Raw genomic sequence first — 5,396 nt, forward strand, 5'->3', positions numbered from 1 at the left:
GGTAGGGGAGGGTAAGGGTAAGGGGGAGAGATCAACCAAAGGACTTGTATGCATGCATATAAGCATAAGCAATGGACGCAGACAACAGGGGGTGAGGGTGAGGGCAAGACTGGGGGGATGAGGGGACAAATGGGGGGATAAAGACACATTTGTAATACCTTAATCAATAAAAATTTTTTAAAAAATGTAAATCAAATAAATAAAAATTTAAAAAGGGATTTTTAAAAAATAAAATAAAAGTCCATTATTATTAATAATAAAAGTCCATTATTATTAATCTGCCTTCTTAGAGAAATCTAGCCCCTCACCATCATCAATATTCCTTCTCTGGCATGAAGAGTGAGTTTTACTGAACTTCCTATCTTCTCAATCTTTGTTTCTTAGTAGTCTAATTATTTAAAACATTTCCCATCAACTTTTTCTTTCATCACTTTCAAGAATTTCTATGATATACACCACAACCTTTGATCCTTCAATTTTCTCTTGAGTTACCATGCTTCAAATTCTGTCTTGAAAAGTTCTCATAAGGACATGTCTCTATAGCTCCCCAATTTAGAAATTTTAAATAGAATCATTTTGCAAAAAAAAACAACAGCAAAGTTTCAAAGTAGATTTTAGAAGGCTTTAATGCTAAAAAGCTTTTGTTTTAGAAAACCCCAGATATATATTATAATGGTTAATTTTATGTGTCAAGTTGGCTAGGTCATGGTACCCAGATATTTGGTCAAACATTATTCTATACTAGAGGCCCGATGCACAAAATTTGTGCAAGAGTAGGCCTTCCTTTGCCCAGCTGCTGGCACCGGCTTCCCTTCGGCACCTGGGACCCGGGCTTCCCTTGCAGCCCTGGCTTCGTCTAGAACAGTGGTTCTCAACCTTCTGGTCCTTTAAATACAGTTCCTCATGTTGTGACCCAACCATAAAATTATTTTCGTTGCTACTTCATAACTGTAATGTTGCTACTGTTATCAATCGTAATGTAAATAACTGATATGCAGGATGGTCTTAGGCCAGTGGTAAGCAAACTGCGGCTCGCAAGCCACATGCGGCTCTTTGGCCCCTTGAGTGTGGCTCTTCCACAAAATATCACGTGCGGGTGCGCAAGTACAGTGCGATTGAAACTCCGTGGCCCATGCCCAGAAGTCGGTATTTTGTGGAAGAGCCACACTCAAGGGGCCAAAGAGCCGCATGTGGCTCGCAAGCTGCAGTTTGCCAACCACTGTCTTAAGCGACCCCTGTGAAAGGGTCGTTCGACCACCAACGGGGTCATGACCCACAGGTTGAGAATCGCTGGTCTAGAAGGTTGTCTGGAACTAGTCTGATCTAATTAGCATATTATGCTTTTATTATTATAGCTGTTTCTGTGAAGGTACTTTTTAGATAAGATTAACATTTAAATCAGTAGACACTGAGTAAAGTAAATTACCCTCTATAATGTGGGTGGGCCTCATCCAATGAGTTGAATGCTATAATAGAAAAAGACTGACCTCCCCAGAAGAAGAAATTCTACCAGCAGACTGTCTTTGAACGTGAACTGCAACATCAGCTCTTCCCTGTGTCTCCAGACTGCTGGCCTACCGTGCAGATATTGAACTTGACAGCCATCATAATCCATGAGCCAATTCCTTAAAATAAATCTCTCTATATATTTATATACATCTTACTGATTCTGTTTCTCTGGAGAAATCTGATTAATACACATATGATAAACTTTTTATTAACTAAGGTCATTACCACAGACTTTGAAGTCAGAAACATTTGGGTTTTGAATTCAGTCTTTTGACTTTGGGCCTCTGTTTCCTAATGTGCTAAAATGGGTATAATAATCTGAACCTCTCAGAGCCATTGTGCTGATGAAAGGAAGTCATGTATACAACACTTAGAACAAACCAATTGTTTAATAAGTCTTGGTTATTATTATTGTCATTGATGTTACTGCCTCTTACAGTAAAAATTCTCTTCCTTGTTACATGGGAACAACTGTAGGTACTGTCACTTTTTTTAAAATATATTTCATTGGTTTTCTACAGAGAGGAAGGGAGAGGGATAGAGCGTCAGAAACATCAATGAGAGAGAAACATCGATCAGCTGCCTTCTGCACCCCCCCCCACTGGGGACGTGCCCGCAACCAAGGCACATGCCCTCGACCGGAATCAAACCTGGGACCCCTCAGTGCGCAGTCTGTCGCTCCATCCACTGAGCCAAACCGGCCAGGGCAGTACTGTCACTTTTTAAAAAATATTTTTATTGATTTTAGAGAAGAACAGAGAGGGAGAAACATCAATGATGAGAGAGAATCATCGATAGGCTGCCTCCTGCACACCCCGACTGGCGATCAAGCCTACAACCCCAGCATGTGCTCTGACCAGTAATTGAACCGTGACCTCCTGGTTCATAGGTTGATGCTCAACCACTGAGCCATGCTGGCTGGGCTAGTACTGTCACTTTTATCCTTCCTCTTTATGACTCCTTGAAATGTGTTATGATCACACAACATCCATCTTGAGTTGCATATTTAAAAATTTTTTCTTGCAGCATGGAAATTAATAGTTACTACTTACTTGAGCCTTTGTAATTTGAAATTTGGATATTTTAAGCCTTCACAGAGCAATTTCAAAGCTGAAGCATAAAATCCAGGTCAATGAGTGACCGTCTGGTGCTGAGAACAACTGCTAGCACCCCACAAGAAGATGGAGAAATAAGGCATCCATAAAAATCTTCAGAAAACAGAAGAATGACCTCGTTACCTTATTCATGCTCTCCCCCGACACAAACAGAAATTGACAAAAATAATATTCTATATAATAAAAGGGTAATATGCAAATTGACCCTAATGGTGGAACTACCAGGACAACCAGTCGCTATGATGTGCACTGACCACCAAGGTGCAGACGTTCAATGCAGGAGCTGCCCTCTGGTGGTCAGTGTGCTCCCACAGGGGGAGTTCCATTCAGCCACAAGCCAGGCTGAAGGCTGTGAGCGCAGCGGTGGTGGCGGGAGCCTCTCCCACCTCCTCGGCAGTGCTATGGATGTCTGACTGTGAGAGGGCGCAGGCTGGGCCGAGGGATCCCCCCAAGTGCACGAATTTTCGTGCACTGGGCCTCTAGTAAACAGATAACAAACTTTCCTGCTACCATTTACCTCAGTTCTGTAAGATACAGTTTGTCTGTGTTAATCCTTCATACAGAAGTTTCATTACTGAATCTTCCAGGGTATTGCTCTATAAATCCCAAATCTGTCATATACTGGTTGGATTCAAATACTAAGGAGAGGTCCCTACTACAAGAAGCTGTCAGGTGGCAGTAAATTAGTCTGTGTGGAGAAAAAGACATTTCTGAGAAGAAAGAAAATAGGATTCTCTTTAAAGGTACCTATTTGCAACTTACTGATGTAATGAATTATTTCAATAAATTCAACAATTAATTTATTGGGTGCTTTCCACTGTTCTAGATGCTAAAAACACAAATAATTATGCCCCAGACCCTGCCCTCAAGGAACATACAATTAATGAGGAAAAATGAGAAAATCATGGATTATAATATAATGTGAAAAATACTGCAAGTGGTATGGACAAAGTACCATACCATGAAGACACAGAAAGGTGGCACAATTCAGCCTAGCTTTGGGTGGGGTTTGGAGGATCACGAATACTTATAAGTGGAAGAAATAACTGAGTGCTGTTGTGAAAAGGAATAGCAATTAAAGAGGAGTTAGGTGGATGAGAAGAATGGGAGTAGGGAGAGGCGCTGAGAGACAAATTCACTCATGGAGCAACCTGTGCAAAGGCCAAGAGGAAAGAGAGAGGATGCTTAATTTGAGAAACTGCCAATTATCTGCTATGGCCTATTTTTTTTAAAATATATTTTATTGAGTTTTTTACAGAGAGGAAGGGAGAGGGATAGAGAGTTATAAAAATCTATGAGAGAGAAACATTGATCAGCTGCCCTCTGCACACCCCCTACTGGGGATGTGCCCGCAACCAAGGTACATGCCCTTGACCGGAATCGAACCTGGGACCCTCCAGTCCACAGGTCGACACTCTATCCACTGAGCCAAACCGGTTAGGGCTGCTATGGCCTATTTTAAAAGACTGGAAGGATATATATCAAGCTATTAGCAGTGGTTAGCTCCCAGATTGGGGGAAGGGTGGCGTTACAGGGAGCCATTTACTTTCTAGGTAAATAAATATTATTTATATATACAATTATTATATACTTAAAAATTATAAGAAGTTATAAGAAAAATGTTTTTCATTTTGAAAAATGTAACCTGTTTATTAATAAATTATTTTTACAGTAGAGAAAAAATAAAATATATTTTTTTAAATGTACTATATTCCTACCTCCCAGAGACAACCAATGTTAAAAGTCTGGTGTATACCCTTCCTTCTTTTCCAAGACACTTGTGCAAAGACACACACCCACACACCCACACACATGTGCGCATACACAGATTCGTACATTTTACAAAAATGGAGTTGTAGAAAACATTACATCAAGTTTACATGCGCTTGTCATTCAGTCCCATTGTAAGCCCATAGACAGAAACTGCGATCCGGTTATAGCACAAGGTCATATAATAAGTGGCAAAGTAGGGCTCTACCTGGGTTCTGTCTGGTTTATCCCATAGGATTCAGAAAGCCATCGGAGGTTTAAAGAGACATGATCACCCCTCTGATGATAAGGTAGGCCAGAAGACAGACCTGACATCAAAAGGCTGCAGGAGTCCAGAGAAGAAATAGCAGGAGATGGGGGTGACGATGGTAGGGGGTGTGACCGGCCGCAGATTCCAGACAGTCTCAGGAGTATATAGGGCTGGGATTTATGACCACTACAGTGACCACAGTGCTCAGTCCTGGGTCAGTGGAGTATTAGGCTGTTTTCTGGCCCCAACCTCTTCCCCAGTGGGAACCTGAGGCCACTGGCAGGATTGGACTCGTCCGTGTTCTAGAACATTCCATTTCTAGGAGGAGAGCACCCTCCTGGAGTGGGACAAACCTTTGTGGTGGTGAGAGAGGGTGAAGTTTTTTTATACACGATCACAAGTGCTTTGCATTCTTAGATCTAAGTCTTTTCTGACCACTCCCGTCTCTTCCACCTTCATGAGCTTTCAACAGTATAGTGGGTCCCCTGATGCCCTGGGGGTGGGAGGATGGGAAGGATATTCCTGGCGCATTCGCTCCCACCCCTGCTGTCTCTGGAAATTGGTACAGTCCCAGGGTATAAGGCTCCAGGGTTGGGGCTCAGCCTTTCTTTTCCCCCCCGGAGCCATTGGAAGGAAAGGTACCCTACCTCTTTGGGCATGGTGAGGAGGGGGGCACAGTGCAGAGTCAGCGGGTGTGGTCCGCGGGCGTGGTCCGTGTACACTTCCTTTGGCCAGCATCTGGAGAGAGGAAA

At 42.5% G+C, this 5,396-nt stretch overlaps 1 protein-coding gene and 1 long non-coding RNA gene across 2 annotated transcripts in view; one reads left to right on the top strand and one right to left on the bottom strand.

The window, feature by feature from the left end:
- Positions 1-5,396, bottom strand: part of LOC106725926 — a 58,040-nt gene that overhangs the window by 9,313 nt on the left and 43,331 nt on the right. Inside the window, exon 5 of the long non-coding RNA XR_001361934.1 lies at positions 5,292-5,382. This is a non-coding gene — a long non-coding RNA (uncharacterized LOC106725926). The remainder of the gene's footprint in view (positions 1-5,291; positions 5,383-5,396) is intronic.
- The window catches only part of TEX13B (testis expressed 13B), a 1,495-nt gene continuing 1,374 nt past the window's right edge, over positions 5,276-5,396 (top strand). The window contains exon 1 of the mRNA XM_014538831.1: positions 5,276-5,282. The gene's annotated coding sequence lies outside the window, so the exon portion shown is untranslated. The remainder of the gene's footprint in view (positions 5,283-5,396) is intronic.

The sequence above is a fragment of the Myotis brandtii genome, unplaced genomic scaffold (assembly GCF_000412655.1).
Source record: "Myotis brandtii unplaced genomic scaffold, ASM41265v1 scaffold199, whole genome shotgun sequence".
Lineage (NCBI taxonomy): Eukaryota > Metazoa > Chordata > Mammalia > Chiroptera > Vespertilionidae > Myotis > Myotis brandtii.